Below are 12,673 nucleotides of genomic sequence, written 5' to 3'. Positions count from 1 at the left end.
CGGTGGAATTTATTATATGGGCTCTTGCTCTCCTTTCTCTTGATTTATGGACCCACCCTCACCTCCACACCTCTACCCCACAAACCCCCCACCACCACCTCCTAGTCTGGGGCCACCTTATATATATATCAGAAATACTTCTTGATGTGATAATTAAGAATGCAACTATTATGCTTCAAACCTTGCATCTGCCATTGTACTAAGACAAGTATACAATTAAAATTTACAAGTTTTGTCTTAATTTTAAAGCATTTTCCTTAGCAGCAGCTGGTGAACTGTTTCTGGGAATTTATGAATAATCTTCTGTCTCTGTGCTCTCGGCAGAGGAGTTCACACCTGGAATACACATCGAAATATTGAGCAAGGAGGATAACATGCCTGTTAGACAACCTGCCCAATTTCAGTCAGTTTAAATTACACTTAAGATAGAGATTGCAAATTGCCTTCAGTTGGGTGGTGCTTAAAAAAAAAGTCATAGAATCTTATTGCACAGAAGGAGACTATTCGACCCATCATGCTTGTGCTGGCTCTTTGAAGTACTATCCAATTAGTCCCACTCCACTGCTCTTTCCCCATAGTGCTGTAATATTTTTCTTTTTAAGTAGATATCCAATATCCTTTTAGAAATTATTGTTGAGTCTGCTTTCTTCTGCCTTTCAAGCAGATTATAATAACTCGCCATATGAAAACAGTTATCCACATCTCCCCCATGGTTCTATTGCCAATTATCTTAAATCTGTATCCTGTGGATATTGACCCTTCTGCCAATGAAATAGTCTCTCCTTATTTGCTCTATCAAAGCCCCTCATAATTTTTGAATGCCTCAATTAAATGTCCCTTTAATCTTCTCCACTCTAAGGAGAATAGTCCTACCTTCTCTAGTCTTTCCACACACAAGTCCCTCGTCCCTGGCACCAAAGTAGAAATTATTTTCAGCACTGATGAGAAAAAGGGAAAATAGTTTTCGGAGTTGTTGGGATAATTTTATTGAACTCTCTGTTTTCCAGTGAGCCTTTTTCAAATGTTTCAAAGAATTTTATATCTATTGTTTTAGGGGAAGATCCAGCTGGTAGAAAGAGACACAAATTTACAACTGACCTTACATCACAGATGCTTATTGTTTTGATATTGAGGGATCCACCTTGCTGTGTAAATGGGGAAAGTCCCACTGTAATAGGATGCCTAGGGCATTATATTAGAAGTAGCTCTTCAAAGTAAAGAGAGCAGGCAAAAACTCATTTGCAGACTGCTTCTCTTCAGTTTTGCCTGCCAACCAAGAATATACCTCATTCACAATTCACCTGAGCAGTGAAAGAAGCTGATGATAAAAGCTAAGTCAAAGGATACAGAATTGTGTTGAATGGGTGGGGGTATGTCTTGAGCTGCTAACTGGGGCCCAGGGAACCGAGCATCATGCGAGGACTTGAAAAGCAAGCACACTGGGGGTCTAAGGAAATGAGTGGTGCGTTGGGGCACTGGTGAATGGAACTACACATCAAGGCACATGTGCCTTTGCAGAGAAACATCTATTATCAGGGGCCACGACACTCATCACCTCTATTCTAATACAGCAAAAGTAATTTTCCCAATTATCCTAGTTGGCACGGCGTATTTCCCAGAAATACTCCATGTCAGACCAGAATGAAATGTGTAGTTTGGTTCGTGGTGAGTTTTGTCTTTATGTCAACCTCACTGAAGAACAAATGACCATTTGTTGCCAAATCCCTGCTGCTCAACACCAGCCCTGGTCTTCAGCCAGATTAGGAGCAATGTCCTGGGTTGATCTCACCCTTTTCCTCCAGGAGCCTATAGGCCTCTATTCTAAAAAATTCTCTTCTCACTCTCACACAACCCAGATAAAGCAGAGTTTAGTGTTGGGTGTGATTCGGGAAGTTTGCCAGGCTGGAGTCTGCTGTGCCAAAGATCAGTTCAGTTCCCTTTTCTCTCCCACCCACTTTTTTTTTAAAAAAAGAAGACTTTTCCAGATATTTCTGGTGCTGTGTTGTGACCACACTGGCACTGAGTCCAACTTAACACTCTAGTGAGTAGAAGCAGATGAATGGAGAATGCTAATTAATTTCAAAGCTAGTGCACAAAGGTAAAAGCAACAATCGGAAAGGCTAAAGGACTGCTGGCCTTTATCTCGAGTGAGTTGGAATACAAAGCAGGAGGAAGTGAAGCTTCTGTTGTACAGAACCTAGGTCAGAACCTATTTAGTGTTTTCCATTCCATTTTTGTTTTAGCCACTGTGCCTCAGGAAAGATATATTGGCCTTAGACAAATTGCGGTGCAGATTCATCATCATAATACCCGGCCAAAAGGGTTAAGTTGTGAGGACAATTTGCATAGATTTGTTTGCTATTTCCTTAAGTTTAGAGAATTGAAAGATGATCTAATGAAGTGACTAAAATGATGAAATGATTTGATCAGCTTGATCGAGATCCAGGGCAGCACAATCTTAAAGTTAGCAGCAGTCCATTCGGGGTGAAATCACAAAGAACTTGTTCCACACCAAGGGTAGAGGAAGTCTGTAATTCTCTCCTCTCCTCCTGAAGACTCTGTCTTGAAGCTTTGAAGTCTGAGATTGGCAGGTTGTGTTGAGCAAGGTTATCAAGGGAGATAGAGCAAAGGGAAGTAAATGGAGTTGAGGTGCAGACCAGCCATGGTCTAATTGAGTGGTGGGGCATGCTCCATCAAGGGGCTAAATAGCCTCCTCCTGTTTCCATGTTTCTATGGATGGAAAAATCACAGGCTATTTGCCCACAAGTGCCCACTGTGCAATCCCTGAGACAGTCACTCCTCACTGGAACATGAGGAGATGTTGATGGACTGACTTCAGTTATCCTGTTCTGTGAAATATTTTTTCTATGCGGTGCTTGCGGGCATCTATTCGGCACAGCCTTGGGAGTCCTTCCCATGTCTGCTCCAAAGCATGGAACAGCACTTTACATCATCCAATCACACACCCTCTCCTTAGACTGTTATGCAATCATGACACTTCCAACGTGGCACTACCTCGCACTAACCATGCAAGGAGTTAAAAAGCGATTCTGCTTGTAACGGATCGTGAACAATTTTGACAGAAAGCTTATTGAATGTGCTGCTGCCAACCTGGCTTCGGGCGTCCTTCCAACACCGCCTGGGGTTAAAAGGAAAGCGCCAGACAAAGCAAGCCTTGTGTGAGGGCCTGCTACAGTTCAGCTGTTCACTGAGCAGAGAATCAGAGGCACAGCAGGCCCCATCCCTTTGGAAGAATTCACCCATTATCCGTGCTTTTAGCCATAGCATTATGGTGAAGTGGAACAGATAGGTTTAGGGAGGTGGGAGGGAGGTAGAGACAAAGGGACACTTTACAGCCAGATTAAGCTGAGTGCTGCAGTTAGCTCCTACCCATACAGTGCACTGAAACTGGTAAGCACAGTGAGGGACAAAAGCGGAAATGATTTCAGATATCTTTGAGCAAAAAAACTTAGCTAAGAATTTTCTGCAGACATGGTTGTCCAGACTATAGGCATTTTCAGTGGCTGCCCGAACCGAGGGATGTTATTGTGGAAATACCAGATCTCAAAATGATCAGTCCAATTGCCACTTAAGTATTCCCAATCGGAATGCTAGCAGTATACATGATTAGTGCACTGTCGTCACCAGATTCATGGATATTTCAATTGTATTTTGTTTCCGTTTACTTTTGCGAGGCAGCTGACACTATAGGTGATGATGTGTCCAAGTCAGGAGGAAATTTTGACTTGCGGGGCAGCTTGAATGGTGTCGTGACCCCAATTAGTTGGTCTTTTGTATCAAGAAGCTCTTTTACATTGTTGTTGCAGTTTCACACCACCTTCGATGACCATCACCCACCTTCCCTGTCTCCCCCCACCCGCCTTCCCTGTCTCCCCCCAGCCCACCTTCCCTGTCTCCCCCCACCCGCCTTCCCTGTCTCCCCCCACCCGCCTTCCCTGTCTCCCCCCACCCGCCTTCCCTGTCTCCCCCACCCACCTTCGCTGTCTCCCCCTGCCCGCCTTCGCTGTCTCCCCCAGCCCGCCTTCCCTGTCTCCCCCACCCACCTTCGCTGTCTCCCCCAGCCCGCCTTCACTGTCTCCCCCCACCCGCCTTCCCTGTCTCCCCCAGCCCGCCTTCACTGTCTCCCCCCACCCGCCTTCACTGTCTCCCCCCACCCGCCTTCACTGTCTCCCCCCACCCGCCTTCACTGTCTCCCCCCACCCGCCTTCACTGTCTCCCCCCACCCGCCTTCACTGTCTCCCCCCGCCCGCCTTCACTGTCTCCCCCCGCCCGCCTTCACTGTCTCCCCCCGCCCGCCTTCACTGTCTCCCCCCGCCCGCCTTCACTGTCTCCCCCAGCCCGCCTTCACTGTCTCCCCCACTCGCCTTCTCACCTTCGCCGTCTCACCTTCGCTGTCTCCCCCTGCCTGCATTCACTGTCTCCCCCCACCCGCCATTCCGCCTTCACTATCTCCCCTCTTCCCTCCCTCCCTATTGTCTCTCCCCTTCCCTCTACCCCAGCCGTCTGACCCCGAACCCCCTCCCAACCCCACTGTCACTGTCTGTCAATGCCCCCTCCTCTGCTGTCACTGTCTTCTTTCTCCCTTCCCACTCTACACCTCGCAGCCCCATTATAGTTCCAATTTATCTGCAAGTCTTTTGTCCAAGTGCACTACCTCACACTATTTGATTTAGCTGCTGCCACTTCCTTATTCAATACTCTGTTCTGTTCACAATTCATTGAACCTCTTTATTCTTTATCATCTGCAACCCTGGATATATTCTCCAAGTCTGTCCCATTGGTTTGAAAAGCTATGGCCTCATATTGTGTGTTGAAGAACAGCACTTGTCGCTGTTAGCCATTCTGAGATTATTCCTTTGTCTCAACTGAGCTTCCCACCTTCAAACTAATTAACAAACCCAGGGTAACCAGTTTTAGCTGACAGCCTGTCCATGGAACCTTGTCAGATACCTCTAGAATCCCATCCAGAGTTTCCTCAGAGCTGCTCCCACTCTCCTACTATGAAAGAGCAAACTTGCATTTATATAGCACCCTTCATAAGCTCAGGACATCCCAAAACCCAACAGCCAATGAGGTACATTTAAAGTGAAGTCCCTGTTGCAATACTGTAAGCGTGACAGACAATGTGTGCACAACAAGATCCCACAAACAGAAGTGCGATAATGACCAGTCCTGTGTCCACCACCTCAGTGACTCTTTTAGGTTAGACATGAGCTGTCTTGCACAAACCTGTCAACTTCCGAAGCAGCTTCTCTTTTTCCAAGTGTTCACTTCTTTTGCACTTCATCCTGGATTGAGTTAATCTTCCTATTACTGACCTTGAACTCACTTGTCTGTAGTTAGGAGCTTGTTTGCTCCCCATTTATTTGAATAATGAGTGCTGCTTTCCAATCCTCTGTACTATCCCAAAGTCCAGGGAACTTTGCAAGTTTGTAATAAACATAGCCCAAATGTTCTCACTTTTTAAAAACCAAGCTGAAAGCTTGATGGGGCTGGTGTCAATTCCATCATTTTTTTTAACTTTATAAATTTTCCTCCTTTATGTTTCTCCCCTTCATTGATCTCCAGTGGAGTCACATGGACAGCCACTTTGGGTTTATATCTTTGATTTATTTCCTCTCCTCTGTCCACCTCACACAGGGTAGAGGTGTGTTGAGTATAGCATAGAGATGTTCACTCCGGATTGCTGAAGCAAGAATGACTGGGTAGAATGATCAAGGGAATAGGTTGTGGGCCATTCAGCCCTTGAAGCCTGTTCAACCATGCATTTGGGTGGTGGCTCTTGTGAACCTCAATTCCCTTGGCCCATTTTGTTGCCTTGTGTGAGTGTGTTATACAGTGGGTTAGAAACCGCCCTTTCGTCGGTGCAAACTGGGTGAAATCTAGTCCCAGACAGATGGTATGAAAGCTTCCCTTGTCTGTTGGCAGGGGAAGTCTTATGTGAAATGTGCTTAGACAGTCTAGACCCAGTTCAGTGAAGAATTGACACTGCCACTACCAGTTTCTGTGGACGGGTGAGCTGGGAATGCCAAATGCACTCCCTCATTTGTACTTGGCTTAATGAACATACTGCACAGCAGGATATAGCAAAAGGGGAGCTGTGTTTTTGAACAGATTCTGCTGGGCCACACTCAACGGCAGAATTATTTGGCTCAATGTTCTGTCTGGGATAATATTGCTGTATATTTACCTCTCACTGTGGAAAGTTCACAGTGATGGTAATCTGACACTAACTAGAATTACCTCAGTTCTGGTGGTTTATATCCTCAAACACAATGCATGCAGCATGATTACCCCAATTAAACAATTTATTTTTAAAATAAAGCAGGTACAAGTACTGATGTCACCCTGCAGGATCAGTAATTAGAAGCCAGGTGATGTAATATCTCATGACTAAAATGGATTTTACACCAGAAATGCTGTGCTCTTTACTGGCAGTTTTTGATGTTTTGCAAGATTGCAGTGTCTGCGAACACGAACCCCAGAAATATTTAACGATTTAGCCTGTGACTGTATTAAATGGCCCTCAGCTCTTTTAATCATCTCACTGTTCTTTATTTCAATAACTTTACAGAGACAAACGTTTTGCAAAATTGAAATTGGATCAGTAAGTGCTTTTTCAGCTTTTTCAAACAAAAAGTGCCTCACCGTTTCTGAGAACTCTCTGGAAAATTCCTGTTAGAACTCCTGCCTCCATGGGGTGTCATTTAAGCGAGCAGCACACAGCACTGACTGGCATGGCCGGTCTTATGTTGCAGTGCGGTGCTGCCACCTTGAGGCAGGAAATGATGAAACCTGTGCTGGCTTCATTGACCCGAAGCAGAATATTAAGGGCAACTGCTGGGCTCTTAGCTTCAGATGCTAATTGGGTTAAACTGCTCTGGCCTTTAACTTCCCAATTTGTATAACTAGACCTTAACAATAATCATTTTGTATTTCTGTAATGCAAAAAGAAAATACTGTGGATGCTGGAATTCTGAAATCAAGAACAGAAAATGCTTGAAACACTCAGCAGGCCTAGCAGCATCAGTTTCCCTCTGTTTCCTGAGCTTTATATAACAAATTGCAACATTGCATTTTCATTCATTATATAATTTTTCATGTCAGCTCTAGCTGACTTTGAGTCGGAGGCCGGGCATTTAAATTTCGTGCCAGAGCCTTGAGTAAAAAATCTATGTTAATACTTCAGTGCAGTACTGAGAGAGTTCTACATTGTTGGAGGTGCTGTCTTTTACTATAGGGAATTTTTTTTTATTCGTCCTTGGGATGTGGATGTCGTTGGCTAGGCCAGCATTTATTGCCCATCCCTAATTGTCCCTTAGTGTGGTGGTGGTGAGCTGCCTCCTTGAACCTCTACAATCCGAGGCCCTGGCAGATGAACATAAAAGGTCCCTTGACGCTATTTGAAGAAGAGCAAAGAAGCTCTTCCTGTTGTCTTGGCCACAATTTATCCCTCGACAAATTTCACTGAAAATAGACTATTACATAACTGTTTGTGGGATACAGTACAACTGTTCAAAAGTATTTTATTTAGCTGTAAAGCACTTTATGGCATCCTGAAGTTGTGATGGTGCAATGAAAAATGAAATTTCTTCTTTCTATCTTTCTACGTATTTTGAAAGAAATCTTTCCTGCCCTATGTGCTGTTTGCTAGCCAATATCCTATGTAGTGCTCTGGAGCAATTTTTTTGGTTCCTTGAGTTATTAGGACACAGAATGCCCCAAATATTGTTGGAAGCAGTATCAAAAAACAGCTTTTTATTTTTTTATTTTTAAAAATGGATAGGAAGCCAGAAAAATGAATATTTTAAAAAGCTGTGGGGAAAGGGCAAGGGAAGTGGGATTGAAGAACCAACACAGTCACGGTGGGCTGAATGGTCTCTTGGTAACGTTGTACCATTCTATATTTCAGCTTATACTCTGGGGCTTAACGCATTCACCGGTTTGTTTTCACTATGACCTTTGACCTCTCTGCAACCATTACCCCCCCAGGCCCGATGGCCCAGCAGGGGGCAGAGGGTGATGCTGCGCCCCTGAGTTGCCCCCTTGGCTCACCTCCCAGTCAACGTATTTGGAAAATGCTTCTGTTGGAATTCAGATCTTCCACCAGCCTCCTCCTTTGCCTTTCTAAGTAGAATGTACCTCACGTACAACATCTTTTATAAAATAAAATGCCTTTTGTTTTTAACAATTAAAGTGTTCTATTTTTGTTCATGTAAAACTACTGCAGCAGCTGAATTTGCCAGCTGCAGACTGTTGCCCTGACAACAGGTAGCTATTAAAAAAGAACCTAGCCCAGTTTGCTGATTAGAGGTTGTGAGATTGTGGGGATTGTAGTCAAAGAGTGAATCGCCCCTCACTCCATCAAACTACAAGTCCCAGCACACTTTGAGATTTCACTGCAGTGTAAAGTCAAATATCTTTATCCCAGCACAACCTATAGCTTTCCTTTGGTGGTAGATTTGTAGGTCTGTTTACAGCCTTCCACTTGCATTGGTTGTTATGGGGGAAATGAAGCCACCATCATAGTAGTCGAGTACTTCTTTAACTGAGACCTTTTTGAGGCTTGATTGAGCACCCTGAGCTCTGAAACTGAGACATATGCATCAGGATGCTCCCTAATTTAATCCTGATCTGGAATGAATTGGCTAATACATCACTAGCTGCTATGACTTCAGCTACCTAGACTCCATGCTCTGGAGTTCAATCCCTTAACCCCTCTCCACTTCCCTTTTCAACTTGGAGGCCCCCCCCCGCTTTAAAATTCATCCCTTCAACCAAGTCAAACGTTTTCTTTCCTTGCACCTGCGAAAAGCACCTTGAGTTTTTTTTCTGTGTTAAAGTTGTAATCATTGATTATTGTTGTGTTTGGCTAACGCCGTTGGTAGGAGTGTTACAGTTTCCCTCGATGTTCCTAGGCTGAGGAGAAATATTAGTCTGATTTGCTGCTCCTGGTCCCCACCCAGTTACCACTACTAGAGATTGCAGTTACATGAGCATGAGTTAATGTCTTGTTCGGGATGCTTCCCAAGGAAGAATAGACCCTCGGAGCTCACGGTCTATATAGTGATGAATGGCTTGAAATCCAAGTGCCAGTGGACTGCATTGGACCTCCATCATACCATCATGCGCACCCCCAGGGTGAGTCACCATCTAAATAGGGTAAGGTGGGGGAGGGAAAAGGATGCGTTGCATTTGGCATTAGGTGGACTTAGCAACTATTCTCTAACCAACAACCTTACCAGGATCATAGTTCACAGATCACTGAGGCTGAGTGAACTCCAGCTGCTTGTTTCTTTCACACCTCCAACTTCCTGACTCTGTGGAACAAGTCAGTGTGGGGAGGGGGGGAGAGAGGGTCAGGGTCGGAGGGGGAGGGAGAGAGTCAGTGTGGGGAGGGGAAGGGAGAGGTTCAGTGTCGGGAGGGGAAGGGAGAGGGTCAGTGTCGGGAGGGGGAGAGAGAGGTTCAGTGTCGAGAGGGGAAGGGAGAGGGTCAGTGTCGAGAGGGGAAGGGAGAGGGTCAGTGTCGAGAGGGGAAGGGAGAGGGTCAGTGTCGAGAGGGGAAGGGAGAAGGTCAGTGTCGAGAGGGGAAGGGAGAGGGTCAGTGTCGAGAGGGGAAGGGAGAGGGTCAGTGTCGAGAGGGGAAGGGAGAGGGTCAGTGTCGAGAGGGGAAGGGAGAGGGTCAGTGTCGAGAGGGGAAGGGAGAGGGTCAGTGTAGAGAGGGGAAGGGAGAGGGTCAGTGTCAAGAGGGGAAGGGAGAGGGTCAGTGTCGAGAGGGGAAGGGAGAGGGTCAGTGTCGAGAGGGGAAGGGAGAGGGTCAGCGTCAAGAGGGGAAGGGAGAGGGTCAGTGTCGAGAGGGGAAGGGAGAAGGTCAGTGTCGAAAGGGGAAGGGAGAGGGTCAGTGTCGGGAGGGGAAGGGAGAGGGTCAGTTTGGGGAGGGGGAAAGAAAGGGTCAGTGTCACGAGGAGGAGGGAGAGGGTCATTGTCGGGAGGGGAAGGGAGAGGTTCAGTGTCGGGAGGGGGAGAGACAGGGTCAGTGTTGAGAGGGGAATGGAGAGGGTCAGTGTCGGGAGGGGAAGAGAGAGAGGGTCAGTGTCGGGAGGGGAAGAGAGGGAGGGTCAGTGTCGGGAGGGAGAGAGAGAGAGATGGTCAGTGTCGCGAGCAGAAGAGAGAGGGTCAGTGTCGGGAGGGGAAGGGAGAGGGTCAGCATTGGGAGGGTGAGGGAGGGGGTGGGAGAGGGTCAGTGTCGAGAGGGGGAGAGAGAGGGCCAGTGCCGGGAGGGGGAGAGATGGGGGGGGCTCCGTGTTGGTAGATGCCGAGAGGGTCAGTGCCTTGAAGGGGAGAGAGGGTCATTGACCTGGGGGACATTCATTGAGCTGTAGTGAGATGGGGCAGTGGAGACTTGAGTTGAGTGGGCTCCATGGCTATGTCCAGATTATGCTTCATATCTGAGCACAAGGAGGCAAATCTTCTGCTTCGCTGTGTCAGCTTGTGTTTAACATACGCACTGTGTCACTTTGATGTTTCAGGCACTTTATCAAAATTCAATACACAAAACATTATGCTTGGAGTCAGCTTCTACCCTTTATGAATTGCAGCCACACAATCTGCAATTAATCCTGGAGTTTGGAGAAAAGCTCAGATTCTCTCATGTGTTGGTGTGTTTATGCTATCTTGCTCTGTTGTTCATTGGGTTCATTCTCTCTGATTAGCATGGTCCTCTTCCTCATTCTCCCTCACATCTTCTTTATTTCCTTTCCCTCTCTCATGCTCTACCCATCTTTTGTCATCACCTTCCTAGCTTATACTCTTGTTTCACCTCTCCCTTTCTTTCCTATTATTTCTCCCCTTAATCCCCAAACATCTTCCTTTTTCTTTCCATCTCCCTGCTTCACTCGCTTTCTTTTTCCCTTCTAATTTTTTCCTCTTTTGTCCCTTGTTCTCTCTTCCCCTATATCTTCCTCTCCTCACCTCTGATCTTTTTTTCCTCCATCCATTTGTCTCCTCCCTCTCTTCCTCACACTTGCATCCTTCCTGGTCTTCACCCACTTTCTCTCTAACCACCTACCTTCACTCTTTCATCTCCCTCTCTTCCACCGCTCTCCTCTGCCCCTTTCCTGCCCTCCTTCATCCTCCTTGCCCCTTCACCTTCCCTCCTTTCCTTCCACACCCCTATATGTATTCATGTACTGCTTTTTATTATATGTTAATATGTTATCTCTCCTACTGCCATGAGTGTAGTATTTAACTATTTTATTTTGCCCTCAATTTTGCACAATATCACTTTTTGTGTTGGACTGCCTTGACTGTTGGAGTTAATGAAGCAACTCAGGTGGTGGGGGTTTGAATTAATGGAATTCCTTATTTCATTCCACCTCCAACTTTACTTCAGAAAATGTAAGTCACATTTGACACATTTTCAGGCAGATTGTTAATAGTTAAAGCAACATATGGTACAGAATCTGGTCATGTCTGTAATGAAGGCAGCAGCACTTGGAATCTAAAATCAGACAAAGGGACAGAGTAGGGATGGCACAGAGTGGAACCATCACTGAGTTTGCTCTAGTGATAAAAATGAATCGAAACCTTAACAATTAATGACCTCAACTTGATAAATAGACATTAGTGGAAAGTATGACTGATGCTTCCTTTTTTTAAAAAAAAGTCATCTGACGTGGGGTCTACGGTTGTAGAAATTTCCATGCACCCCAATGGAAAAACTGTTATCCAGTCCAAAAATAGACAGGCAGCAGTGGAAGAGGGGATCTATGTCTCTTCTAGACTGTGTTCCGGGTAACTCACATCTGAACAGGGTTGTGGTTCAAAAAAAATATAAGGTGGAACAGGAAAAAAAAGCTGAGAGTGAGTCTGCAAGAGAATAAACTGGAATGCCACATGAGCATGAAAATTATTGGTCCCAAATCTCCTTAAAATGTAAATTCCATCGGCTACTTCAATCTCTCGAACATCATCTCCACCCTGCCTCAGCCACCTGCTGTCGAAACTCTCATCCATATGTTTCTCTTAACCACCAGATTTAACAATTCCAATGCTTTCCATTGTTACCTCGTACCATTCACCCTCCATAAATTTGAGCTCATCTGAAACCTTGCTTCCTGGATCCTGACTTGCACCAAATCCCATTCACCCATGTGACCCACATTGGCTTCTTGTCCAACAACGCCTTGAATTTAAAATTCTCATCCTTGTGTTCAATTCCCTCCATTGCCGCTCCCTTCCCTATCTCTGTAACCTTCTCCAGCCCTACAACTCTCCAGCTCTATCCTTTTGTGCATCCCTGATTTTCTTTGGCCTACTTTTGATTGCCATGCTATCTAAGCCCTAAGCTCTGGAATTCTGTCCCTAAATCTCTTCATCTTGCTCACCTCATTTAAACACTCCTTAAAACCTACCTATTTGACCAATCGTTTTGTTGCCTGTCCTAATATCTCCTCCAATGGCTCAGTGACATTTTCAAAAAATCTGACAATGCTTCTGTAAATCACCCAAAAGATAGTACACAACGTCATTTAACCTGAACAACAGTAATAGGCTGTTTGACTCCAGGAAGCAGGATAGCCAAGCCTGGCCACACCCAGTGGGCACTTACTTGGCTTCGCAGCCAACGGAAATTCAGAACAAGGATCTCTGC

At 45.7% G+C, this 12,673-nt stretch overlaps 1 protein-coding gene across 13 annotated transcripts in view; it reads left to right on the top strand.

The window, feature by feature from the left end:
- Positions 1-12,673, top strand: part of pknox2 (pbx/knotted 1 homeobox 2) — a 432,107-nt gene that overhangs the window by 416,747 nt on the left and 2,687 nt on the right. The gene's annotated exons all lie outside the window — the stretch shown is intronic.

This window comes from Carcharodon carcharias, chromosome 25, assembly GCF_017639515.1.
Source record: "Carcharodon carcharias isolate sCarCar2 chromosome 25, sCarCar2.pri, whole genome shotgun sequence".
In the NCBI taxonomy this organism is placed as follows: domain Eukaryota; kingdom Metazoa; phylum Chordata; class Chondrichthyes; order Lamniformes; family Lamnidae; genus Carcharodon; species Carcharodon carcharias.
Note: the sequence above shows the minus strand (reverse complement) of the source record. Positions and strands in the feature narration are given on the sequence as shown.